Source organism: Plectropomus leopardus, chromosome 14, assembly GCF_026936395.1.
Source record: "Plectropomus leopardus strain MGB_pleo_1.0 chromosome 14, ASM2693639v1, whole genome shotgun sequence".
NCBI lineage: Eukaryota > Metazoa > Chordata > Actinopteri > Perciformes > Serranidae > Plectropomus > Plectropomus leopardus.
Window position 1 is genome coordinate 10881073 of NC_142189.1, and position 14013 is coordinate 10895085.

At 38.1% G+C, this 14013-nt stretch overlaps 1 protein-coding gene across 1 annotated transcript in view; it reads right to left on the bottom strand.

Annotated features, from left to right (window-relative positions):
• Window positions 1-14013, bottom strand: part of stag1a (STAG1 cohesin complex component a) — a 56951-nt gene that overhangs the window by 21044 nt on the left and 21894 nt on the right. The window lies entirely within an intron of this gene.

Sequence of the window (14013 nt, forward strand, 5' to 3'; positions counted from 1 at the left end):
AGGTTCCACATATGATGCAAATTCAGTGAAACATTTCCAAAATGCCTTGCAGCTGGAGCTAAACAGGAGGTTAAACTCTCAGTCAGAAGACTGGCAGCTGGATTAATTATAACTGTAGTTATTGACCTGTTCATATGCTAATGAGAGCAAAAGAGCAGAGGAGCAATACCGCTCTCAACCACAGGAGGCAGTATGATCCACAAAGTCCTCTGGCCAAAGACTATCTCCAAACTGCTTAATTGAGTTTTAACTGGAGAAAGTGGGTTTCTAAAAATCACCAAATGCTCATTTAACTTAAAGCTCAGTCCAAGTCTAGTTCTGTCCCCCTACAATGTGTTTTAAGGGTTTATTTTCCCCAGAGTGTGTGTGAGTGCATACGTGTGTGTTTGAAAGTAGGTCTGGGCAACAGTAGGGGGCAGGCTAAGAGAGTGTGTATTTAAATACAATCTTCCACACAGTGTTTGTACTGAGGAATAGCATGAGCAGGAGAGCCCCCTGTTTCACCATATTGAACTGCACACACGCACGCACGCACGCGCACACACACACACACACACACACACACACACACCTCTACACACACACACACACACACACACACTCCTACACACACACACACACACCTACACACACACACACACACACACACACAATGTCTGGCTCAGTGTTTTCACACAGGCTGTCTGTCATCTGAACAACATTGTGAGAGACTCCGGATGAAACCGGGATTTCATACATCACAATCACAGAGGCTCTTTTTTTGAAAAAGTTGTCCTGTACGGTGTTTAGTTTGTTGTAATATTTACAGAATCAGAAGTTTAAACTCAGAGAGCTCACAGAGACAGAAAGGTGTTACTTAATGGCTCAGATCTGATCCGTTTGCATGCACATGAGATCCTGATCGATTCTGACGCTTGATATTCCTGCTGCACAGACATTAAAACTACAAAAGCATACAGATGCCTGATGCTGCTGAGGTGTCTAAAACATATAAATAATGAAGGAAATGACCCCGGGCGTCTGTGGAGCAGCATGCGAAATCTTGGACGAACAAGGCAGAGGAGTTGCATAATACCACAATAAAGACAACAAATCCACCTCTGTTTAAAAATCTCTATATGTAACCCGAAGATGTTTCTTCAGCACACATCAACTGTACGTCAGCATCAGGAGGATATTTAATAAAATGGCAGTTAGTTAACTGCATTTTATTACCAATGGAGGGTTAAAAACATATCCAAAGAATTTTTGTAAAAACCCTTTTATATAAATGAGCCGCCAAAATTAAACAAGAATTAAGAAACTGGCTTTATCTAACGTGCAGATTTGTACATGCAAATCCACACATTCTAATTAGATAAAGCAAAATTTGCTTTATCTCATTTAATTTTCTTCATGTAACTAAAAAAACTAACAAAGTTTCACTGTGATATCTTCCAGTTTAAAGCTTTACCCGCCTCAACTGTGTGTCTCCCCTTATAAATGACTAAGAATGAAAAACACCTTATCTATTATTTTAAAAATATTTTAAAATGAAAAAACAAACATTAACATTTAAAAAAAAAATACTATATGACACATATTTTTAACACCAAATTTAGGAGTTTAAGTGCTTGATTTAACAGACTGTAAGGATTGCATAACAGATACTGCATCTGCACAAACAAACAAGCACACAAAAATTACATTCCTGCAGAAAAATAATGAAGCATTTGTCCTGAGGAGACTGGTTTTATAGTATCCACAGTAGGTAGCCTAGCAGAGACTCATTTCCCTCATCCTCGCTGTTTTGTACTCTAAAAATCCACCCACTGCACTGAGGCTGGAGGCACAGACACAGCACAGGGATCTGAACAAACAAACAAACATACAAACACAAACTCCACAGTAAAGGTAAACAACATGGAGACAGGGACACCTACTTCACGCCTAAAGGTCTGAACAGATTCCTCTCAGAAATCAGGTTGGAAAAAACTCCTGTTGTGGAGGAGTGGGGAGCGAATGACTGTAAAACTGTGTGTAACTGACAGGACAAAGACCAAAGATGCTGGTGTTTATGAATAATCACCTCGTTTAGTCTCATCCAGGCGTCGTTAGTGGTTTTAATTTGCTGAATAATCCCACTTAAATACTTCTCATCATTCAGAGAGCCAGCTGTAGCTGAAAATAATCAAGATGTAGGAACCATACGCTCAGTGAAGTGATTTTAATTCTGCAGTTGCTTGAGACACTTGAGACTCATTATCAGAACTACTTTACAACTAATTAATAATAAACAATTCAATGAAGGTAATGAGGGTCTGATTATCAGGGTTCCCACACATTTTCATGAATTTTCAAAATGTTTCCATGACGTTTCCAGGACCCATATTGTTTTTTTCTTGCCCCACTTGCACTGCGTTTTTCGGACATATCACACTCTATTCAAACATTATTTCAGCTAGATGGCGTCTATGGAGGGAAAGATTGAACGTGAGGAAAAAATGGATGAACATACAGACTGGTAAACTAAGGTTCCTACAGCTCAAGGCAAGTTAGATTAAAAACTTTTAAAGACTTTTTTATGCCACTCTGCATCAAATTGAACAATTTTACAATGACCAAAACTTCAGGAAAAGAATGAAATCTACTTTTTACTCAGAGTTAAGAAGAATTTGGCAGTTTTTGGTCCAGTGAAAAACCTGGTTAGAACTTGGAAATACTTAGTTGGCGAGTTTTCTGTTTCTCTCTGTGTGTGTGTGTGTGTGTGTGTGTGTGTGTGTGTGTGTGTGGGCTTTCACTGCCTTAATTCCCACGATCTTAACAGGAGGGATTTGGTAGTTTTTTGTTGTTGCTGTTTTTCTGAATAGATGTTACTAATTATTTTGAGATTCAACAACGCAACATCAGGAAAAAATTATTCATGAAATCCCATTTCCCTAGTCTGAGCATCTCTATGACTTTTGAAAGTTTGATTTAAGTCATTTTAATACCAATTTAAGGCCTTCTTTTTAGATTAATGAAATCAATGCCTTTTAAGACTTTTTATGGATCCACAAGAACTCTGGTAAATGATCCATCACATACTGACAGTGAATTTTCCTAATTGCATGACTTTCCAGGCCTGGAAAATGTGATTGTGAAATTCCATGACTTTTCCAGATTTTCCTTGACCATGGAAATCCTGTATTATGTAATTTTACCAAAGTTTTAGCTCAGCTGCCTGCTCTTTTTTTTTCTTTTACCAACATGCCTCTGCATCTCTTTCATCAGATATTTTTCTCTGAAGGGACAGACACCAACTTCATTTGAGTACTCTTGTGTCACATTTGTTTCTCAAAGGAAAAGGGTGTGGGTGTGTGTGTGTGTGTGTGTGTGTGTGTGTGTGTGTGTGAAAACTGGGAGCCTGCCTGACCCATTATCGACCAACAACTAAATAATCCTCAACGCACATTGGCTTTCCTCATTTTCTCAACACACTCGCACTGTCTCTGGCTTTCACACACCCACACAAACACAAACACACAAACACACACACACACACACACACACACACACACACACACACACACACACACAGATTGTAGCAGCCTCAACAGGAGGCTATGAATAATTTGCAGTGAGTCTCCTGAACTGTTCCTCAATTTCAGAGACAGGATAGAAGCTGCCAGCTGCATTCACTTTGCACCTCTCTGGCCCCTTTTTCTCAGCTCAGTGGCATTTACACTAACGCCATGAATGAAAACAAACTCTCCCAATAAATGAATCCCAATCTTAAAACAACAACAGTAAGTGGCCAAGCACAATAATGAATAATACATGTAAATCCTATTTTCTGTTCCCTCAGTTTAGTAGATTTGGGCTGTGATGTGACAGCAGTGACCTGAGTAGTGGTATTACGGCTCTGCAGAGGAGCACAGACTGTAACCGTCGTGCAGAGAGAGGGAGAAAAAGTCAACTTCAGCACTTTCAAAAGTCAACTGTCATATGCTCAGGACATATAGAGAATTGAAATGCAGTTTCTTTCCAACCGCTGTGTCTGTATGTGCAACACAGTTCCTACAGCTTAAGGCAAGTGAGATTTTAAGTGACTTTTTTAGACTTTTTCTTGATGCCACTCAATTCAATTTGAGACCAATTTATAGTAACCAACAATCCAAAAAACATGGACCAACATCAGTTACTTAGGGTTACTGTCACATAAATTTTTTTTGTCTCGCAGTCAATACGAGAATAGAACAGAACTTGAAAATAGAAGTTTTTTGGCAATTTTGTTAATCTCACTCTACATGTGAGACATGCTCTGCATGCCGCTGATTTGATTCCCATTATGCAAGTAATTTTTTTTGCATAAAATGCACTGAGCCTCATATGTATTGCCTTGTAGGGTTGCACAATTAAGGCCAAAATTATAATTACCATCATTTTTTGATCAGTTATTAAAATTATTCATTGTCTTTAGAGACAAAATATTTTTGTTGCACTTTCACATATAAATAAACATCGTAATAGTATTGTAGTTTTGCTTTTACTTCCATATTGCGCTACATTTCAACTAATTAACAGATCTTTCCATCAAATTAAGACTTTGAATACGGTTATTCTTAACTTGAATTCATTGAATTCTATAATGACAACAGTTACGGTACAAATAGAGCAAATATAGTGGAGATGAAAAGATGTGGAAGTAATATGCCATCCACAGGATGAGTAATTAGCAGCAGTTTTTGCACAGTGTCTTGTGCTGAGTGCACGCATGTATATGTGTGTATAAAAGGCTCTAGCTGGTGCTGTTTAGGAGCCTAAAGAAATTACATTTACCATCAAAGACGGCTAATAAAACAAAAGCATTTTCAAATTTAAGCAGCCAAAAAAAGTGATGTTTTTGCTTTAAAAAGCTGGAGTCATAGATTGATAATAAATTCAGCTCTGGTTTACTTTAATCTAATAGATGGCAGTTACCTCGCATAAACAGCTATATACTGGTACTTTTTTAAAGGGGGTGGACCAATTTTAAATACTGCAAGGGAGAAAGGGGCAAGAGCTGCAGGTAAGGAGCGCTTGTTTTGGAGGTTTGCTGGTTCTCACAAACTGCAACATTATTAGAAAAGCCACTAATTTTACCAACGCATCCTGTCATACTGAAACCACTTGTGCAGCACGTGCGTCGTGGGCTCTAATGACAGTTGCTTCATGCAGAGCACAGCATGGATATCTCAGCTGCCTAGAAATACAGCATGAACATAAAGAAGGGTAAGAAAAGTTAACTATTTATAACAAATAGTGCAAGATGGGGCTAATGTCTTAACTTATTTTGGGGGAAATTGTTCTCTTAAATAACATTTAAACACTTACAATAACAAATACCAGCCACCCAGCCTGCAGAGGAGTTTAGTTCAGGCAATGAGAGTGCAGAGCTGTACAGCTGGTAGCTGGTTGGAGGGCAGCTTCTCTATTTCCAGCATTTAAAAACACTTGCCCTGACATTCCAGGTGGTGTGGCAGACTGTGTTTGTGTCCGTACATTTCTTCTTACAAAAAGGACCAGAGGAGTGTTGTATCTATGATACTGTTCAGAAACTTCACCTCAGCTGAACCTATTAATCCCTAAATAAATAAAACAAACTGCAGCCCAGTAATAAAACCCTCAAATAACCACTTTAAACAGCGAGGGCAGGCCAACAGAAATTACATCCAATTTATGGAGAACATTAGGTGCTAATAGCCGTATAAACTGTAATAAGGACTTCTCTGTTGTGTGCAGGTTGTTTTGCTTTGACACAGAAACCTGAACACCAGGGAATCCAAATTTCTTACTGGAACGTCTACGGGTTTAAGGTTGACTTAAAAATAGTGGGAAATACAGAGGGTTAGGCAGTCTACTGTATTTTGTTGAAATTTTTATGAAGAGTAAAAACTTTTATACGGCTGTGAGACAAGGATCATCTTAATCCACTAAAATGCTGCACACACATACGTCAACCAGTTGGGTTTTATTCTGATTTTATACAAAATAACCAGCTATTAGAAATGAATTTAGTTAATATATTCAGCATGTAACTGCAGTTACTCACAGTTAGACAGACACACACAGTGTGCAGACATTAGTGCTGCTGCCAGTGGTGGAATGTAATGTATATTTGATTATATACTGTATTTAAGTATACTTTTGAGGTACTTATACTTTAAGTATTTCAATTTTATTCTGCTTTATGCCTCTTACTCAAGTACATTTCAGAGGCAAATATTTAACTTTTTATTCAACTGCATATATTTAACAGATTTAGTGACTCGGTGGGGAAAACACTGATAGAACACAGTATTGCATGCATTGTATTAATACACACACAGTTAGTATTGTTTTGTTTTTTAAATTAAAATTATTAACATTGCAAGTACAAATTCAACTTTTGGCAGCCTATTAGAATAATGATATCAATTTCTTTTTCAGTCAACGACATACATTTTGCTGCAATAAAAATGACTCAAGTGAGAAACTTTAAAACTTTGCCTTGTTAGATAAAGCAGGTGATAAAGTTTTCCTTTAGATAGATATTTTACAGTTACAATTATATAATATGTTGTGCATTATTGCAATACGAGGCATATTGCATAACTTCTAAAATCACGATAACACTGGCTAAATTATCGTTATAACATATCGTAAGGCTTCTGGTGATTCCCTACCCTATGAGTTACTAGTTCCTTTAGAGATTCAGATTAATAACACAAATTAACTATGACACATTTTTATAGATGAAACTATCTACGAGTATATGAAGTAATTAAAATGAGCTCCTCTTTTACCAGCTGCAGCAGTAAAGTGACTAACACAATAACACATCAATAATTATGGTCTGAGAGACGCAGATGTACAGAACCGATCAGGCACCACAGAAAGTGACGGCAGGTAAAGTCAAAGTTTATGTGCAAGCATTTTGAACATCCTAGCAGTTAACCTGGGTGGTGTTTGAATGTGTGCGAAACTTTAAATATGTATTCTGCACGTTTGAGAGCAAGGCAGATAAAACTTGTCGGCTTTTTCATGACAGTTTACTCTTGTCTTTGTTAACTGCTAACAAATAAAACAATTTCTATTAGGGAAATTAAAAATGTACTTTGTCAACAATGTTGCACCCGTGTTATACTTTTGTACTTTTATTTGAGTAAGAATTTGAATGCAGGACTTTTACTTGTAACAGAATATTTTTACACTGCAGTACTGCCACTTTTAATTAAGTACAATATTTCAGTGCGTCTTTCACTATTAGCTGCTTCAGAAGCACTAAAACAAACACTTGCGTTAACTATCTCTGGTCTACTGAGTCACTTTATCCCCTGTGTGTGTGTGTGTGTGTGTGTGTGTGTGTGTGTGTGTGTGTGTGTGTGTGTGAGAGAGAGAGAGTGTGTGTGTGTATATGTGTGGGTGTGTGTGTCTACTTAAGCAAGAGCCTAAGACAGAGAGACAACGAGCGAGCATCTGAGAACCACTTAACATGCATGACATGTTCTCCAGGAGGCAGGCCGTGCGTTGCTATAGCAACTGGTGTGGGTCATAAGCCCGGCGGTGACGGCATATTTGATTGGCTGAGTGGAGACAGGAGGGACCGGGCGGGGGGGGTGCGCAGAACGGGACCAGTTACAGATCCAATCAGCGCTCCATGAAATCTGACTTACAGACTCTAACAGGACTCCTGGTGAAAGTTATTTTCAGATCGGTTTCTCTGACACAACGCTGTTCATGACCACCGACATTCATCACATAGCTAACTAAAATGAGCTTGGTGTCTTGTCTTTAGTTATGACACCATTAAACCTCCATTCATGTTTAAAAATTAACAGCAAATCTTGACCTCAGAATAGTGTCATAACGTAATCCGCTGAGGAGATTAATGATCAAAAGTGTAAAATAAAAGCATAAATAAAAACATTAATGAGGCTGTGTCTGAAAATAAGGATACCAAAACTGATGGCTTCGGTAAAGACAGTTGCAAAATACTTTAACCTGGCCTTATTTTTGCCTAAACGCAACATGCCCAAAGTTATCTACCAAAACCCTACGCTGGCCGATCAAAGCGTGCAAGCAAGCATATCTGGTAAATTACTTAAATAATGTAAATGATGTATATCACAGAGCTGCACCAAACAGCTCATAGCTTTGTAACATTAATGTTTAAGTTTTAAATCGACATTCTTTTGCAGATTTTTTTTTCTTTTTCGCTCTGTTTAAACCCATTATTTCTGGAGGTGTCAGATAAAGATTAGGCTGAACTATTATTCATATTATACTTTTTGTATGATTAGATTCCAGTGGTGGCTGCTAGGGATAGGATAATATTCTTTTTTTCTTCTTGTATCATGATAAAAAAAACACCCCGATAAGTTCGCCATCACCTTAAAGGACTGCTGTGCAACCAACAATAAAAGAGACTGCCAAAACAGGTTACAAATGCACCAATAATGCAAAGCAATTAATCATGCAGTGACGTATTTTTTCACTTTTTTGTAGTTTTTCACTGCAAAGTTTAAGACTTTTAAGCATATTGTGATTATTATCTGGATAATATCATAATTGCAATTATGCCAGGATAATCATGATATGAAATTTTCGTATCGTCACACGTGGCTGCATAAATTCATCCTAACTTGTGTGATAACTTCAGAGCATTCTGGAGTCCAGAAGTAAAAAATATCTGGAAAAAAAGATGAGATCATCTCCATAATTCACAACATGTGTTAATCTAATGACATATTCTGCTTCAGTCTATATTTGTTTGCATTTAGCCTTTAAATTTCATTCTTTCTTTAAAAAAAGCTGATTTAATATTTAAACAGATGGATAACTTTATTCAGATTATGTTTTTTTTTAGGGAGATAACATGATAAAATATGACAATTCACAAAAAGCTTCATTAAAAACCTTAATAGAAGCTTTGAATCTAAAAGAACGACATTTGGTTCAGCTGTAGTAGCATATATAATAAACTGATACGCCTCAAAAGTCATCGATCTATTAACTGAGCTTCAAAGATTGAATATACTGGTATCTGATAAAAAAATGTGTTAAAAACAAAAACAAAACAAAACAAAACAAACAATAATAACAAAACAATAACAAAATTAAAAAATGGTGAAAAAGTTGAACTCAGCTTAACTTTTTCACAACACAGTGCAGCAGCATTCAGGAAAAATGTCATTTGTTTCGAATATTTCTACTGTTTTCCTTGTGACCACCACAAGAGCATAAAATAACGTGGCATAAAATAAGCAGTAAAACTCAACTTATAGAGCTCAAAACAGCAATCCTGGAACCACAGAGAAAGCCCTTTGTATTTTTTCAATACGGCAGTTCACTGGCGACATGAACAGACTCAACAGGCGTGACCACAAGGACGAAAAGTTATTGACAGGACAAAGTAAGACAACAAGAAACAAGGTAAAAAAAAAAAAAAAAGGTTCAGTTATTGCTACTTTAGTGACGCTGCACAAATCTGTGATCTTGCAAAGCCATTTCCAGCAGAAAGTGTCACGATTAAGAAAAGAAACAAAATGACTTTGGCTAAAGAACAACTGCATGGCAGTAGTCTCCTTCTGTTATAGCTGGACACACTCGCTCGCAGGCAAAACTATTTCCAGAGCCAGACTTCTGTCATCAGTCTATATCACTAAGCTAATTATAGAGTGCAAACTGAATTACGTTGGGTATCGTGAATACGTAACACAACCTTATGACGCATCCAGCCAGTGATGCAGCGGTGCCCTCACAATTGATTCAAAGTAATAAATCAATTCCAGTGCCAGAGGGGCTACTACGGCGAGACAGTCAAAACACTCGAACAGAAAAGCATAAATCTGGTTTATAAAGTGCTTCTCACCAAAGCGGATGTGTTTCATGGTCACGTCGCATCCTTCAGATGAGAAAGAGATTTAGGCTGGAAATAGTGCAGAATAACCTGGCTTTAATATACTTCTACTGCCTCAAAGCAGAAATTTAACAGCAATCTTAGAAATGAAATATGCCAATTAACAAAATGACACTATCACTAAAACCCTTCACTAAACTATTCAACACATCTTAACAGCTCCAAACTAAGAATAAACAGACAGTAGGTATGCACAATATGTATTAATAATTCTTAGACTGATAATGGGAAAATGTATTATTATGTAGATTAGATAAGAAAGTCTTTATTGTACCTGAGGGGCAATACAACCAATAAAAGCATACATTCATATATCATACAGTAGATGTCATCAGAATTAGTAGTTGTGAATATGAAACATTCAAAGTTCATCATTAATTGCTCATTACAGAGTAATTAGAGCCTAAAGCTTGTTTACAAGCTGAGGGAACAAATGATCTTAGATATCCGTTTGTTTTGGCCCTCTTATAGAAAGTATACCACCTCCCTGATTGGCATAGGTCAAAATTTTACATGGAGAAGGTGATGTGGGTCAGCTAAAATGACCTTTGCCCTCTGAATGGCTCTGACTTGGTATTCTGGTAATGAAATTATAGCAAATAAATAGTGCTGATAATATGAACCTAAATTGCATTTATCAGTACTGTGTATTGGTTCAAAAAAAACTATATTATGTATGGCTTCAGCTTAATATTGTGTTATTTCACTGATGCCTCAAAAGGAAACTTCTCTCCTTCTGTCTACAGCGAGATCAGAGAGTGCAGGGTCAATCACACTACTGTGCCACCGCAGCTGGCAACGATTCAGCATCACTTGTAATGGTGACACTTCAGCAAGGTGGATGCCAGAGGGGCTAGACACTTTTACTACCTTATTATTAATGCTTCAATACTGCAAATGTGACATGATAGCGTGCACACAGAACAGGTGGATATGCAGCCCTGACATACCTTGAAGCACTGACTCTTAGTTACAAATATAGTGCAATCCATCCTTTAATTATTTAAAGCTTTTAAAGCAGCACAAAGAGGATTTAACAGGTGACGATAAGGTGATAATTGCTTTCACTCGCATTATTCAGGAAAGATCTGCTCATGCAAATATTGTTCTGTAAACTAACACACACCTTCTTGTTTTCTTGGTCCCTGCTGGCCGATTCTTCCAACAACTATAACCTGAACTGCATCTGCTATAATTGGCCATTATCCTTAGAGACGCAGTGTAAGTAAGCCCCTGTTTCCAACACGTTGGGCTTCGATTGTGCAGAGTTTCAGATGGAAAACACAAGACTGGGTTCACCACTAATAACATCAGGAGAGAAAAAGCAAAGACTTTGAACGAAGGATAGTTGTCCTACTGTATGTGTTGCCATCAATAATCAAGACTCGAGTGCTATTTCTGTCTCAACAGTCAATTTCAGGATATGAGACAGTGGTGCTCCATTGGTGAGTAAAGCTGCATATTAACACTTCCCACTGGGCCTACCTGTGAGAGGAATATGTAAATGTATAAAACGGGATTAGGACAAAACAAAGTCGGAAAACAGGCCAACAAATAATGGGAAAAATGAACTGAAAGAATTCTTTCAGGGAAAAAAATCTTTGTATAATATGTTGGTCATTTCTATGGAAATGACTTGTAAGATTAGAAATACAAACAACCCGACAGAGATTAATGTGTCCTCCTGCTGTAAAATCCGCTAAGTAATATTAATTTGATTCACTGAGCTGGTGTGTAAAGGCCACACAGGGAAGATGGCTCGCAGTGTGTTTTGTCAAACAGTCACCAGCTGTTTGCAAGTCAATGCCTTTATTGTCATGTTAATTAAGCTACAATACATAATTAGCCTGTTTTTACAGTGTTTGTGTCGCCTCGGGTAGGTTGGCAGCACAAAACAAAACATCAAAGTGCAACGCTGGAGAAAGCACAAAGAGATTTGAGCTCTGCAAGAGGACAGAGTGTCAAAAGGACTCCCAACGAGTTTATTATGACTGCAGGAAAAGCACATAACTAACAAAACAAATTAAGCACAGACAGATAGGGCATTACGGCAGAATATAATCAAAACTAGATTCCTCTCAGGAGCTTTAAACTCAAGAAGCACATGCAAAGTCATCATTATTTTCACTAAAATCCAGTGAAACGTAACCAAGCTTCAGGGTAGCGGGGTAAAATGTGAGTAGTACTCTCGAATGTCACAATTTCTCCTGGAATGGACTCGCCAAAAGATAATTAATAACAGTTATATGGTTATCTGCAGTATACGCGTGACCCATTTCAGAAAAATTTAGCATTTTCTTGGCTGCATCTCCAAGAGTTGTAAGCTCCCTTTTTTCACTGCCTACTTAAGATGGTAACTCACCATTATTTTGCCTCTCCGTTTTGTATAAAAGGTATGATTGTAGAATTGGGGGACGGAGTCGTCTCACCTTTAAGCCTGCAGTTAGGGTAGTAATGGCGCCGAATCAATGTCTGTGTGAAAGGAACAGCCAGTAGGCAGGACAGGTGTGTCGTGTCGTGTCGTGTCGTGTCGTGTCGTGTCGTGTCGTGTCGTGTCGTGTCGTGTCGTGTCATGTCGTGTCGTGTCGTGTCGTGCGTGCGACCCACTGCCCGGAAATTTAAAAAGCAGCCAATAGCAGTTAGCAGCTTACTCAAAGATGAAGAACAGCAACCAAAAATGTCCACAAACTGGGAGGACAATAAGGTCCAGGAGCGCCTTACCTTCCGAGCTTAACCGCCACATAACAGGGACGGGAAATGACTGCTATGCCATGTTATTGTTCAGAAAGTGCTGCCCAACACATCTGTGTCACACTAGAGGTCAACGCTGTTTGTTGTGTTACACGCATGTTGTCATGCCTCTTTCACTTCCGTAACATCTGTATGCAATATATAATAACACACTCGGTCCGCATTATGCCACCACTGTTTGGTTTAGTACCAAAAAAAAGCAAAGCCGACATTATAAAGGGTCTTCATCCCAGCCCTATCACGTGATCTCCATGTTAAAAGGGCTTTATTCTCTTCTTTCAGCAAAATTTGTAAATTTTTTAAACGCAGAAAAACCTACCAAAAATAGAAGCTAGACTCCTTTACCATTGCCAGTAGAGAAACATGCCCTTTCTCATTTCTACCACGTCACGTTCGACATCGCTAATGTGCCGTAAAACAAATTTAGTATACAGTGAAGCCAGTGAAAATGTTGCAGTAATTACTTTTTTTTTTTCTGCCTGTTACTTAATTTAGTCTCTGTCAAACTCTGTGCTGACTAATTTGGAACGATGTTCAGGCACTACTTGGACAGAGATAGAGATAGACAAGTCACATAAGTTAAAGACTGAGGCGACAAGCTGTCATAGCATTGCACTGGAAAAAGGGGTGAAAATCTGCATGCCGTCTTTGGTTTCGTGTTTCCATCATTGCTAATACAAACTACTTAAAAAGAAAGAAAAAAAACAACAAAAAGAGGAGTAAAGATGTAATGCTGGTTAAAAACTGTTTCAACTGTATCAAGAGTATACTATTTTAACTCTGTAACAAACAGAAAAAAAACTGGCAATCTCATGAATGTATACAAAACTCTGGAAAAACAACAACAAAAAAATCTGGAGCCAGTAAATACCTGTGAGTACTGCAGAGTCATACGTCCCAGGAATTAATGGTGACAATAACCTTTCCCACTGAAGACAAAAGCCAGATGTCAGTGGGTTTTTTGTCCAGTGGGAGAGGCGCTTTACACCATATTTATTCAATTTGGGTCTGCAACGAAAGCGCACACCGTCTTAAGCCCCAGATTTGTTTACCAGATATTTGGGCAATGAATAACATTTTTTTTTAAATACAGCTGAGAAGCATTTCCCCTTAACGCCTTTAACCACAACACCATGCATCATTACCTCCAATGCTCACATATCTGCAAAGTAATTTCACTCTTTTTCTTAAGAGCCTCTTTGAGTAAAGAGCACAGTCACACAGATAACTACACGACTGCACGCCACGGGGAGCGAGTTCCCTCACTATCTCCTCAAAGTCACTTCAGCTCTTCAAACAGACAGGTAGAAAGGGGGACACTTAGTGTGACATAAAAATGCTATTTAGGGAGATGACTGCAA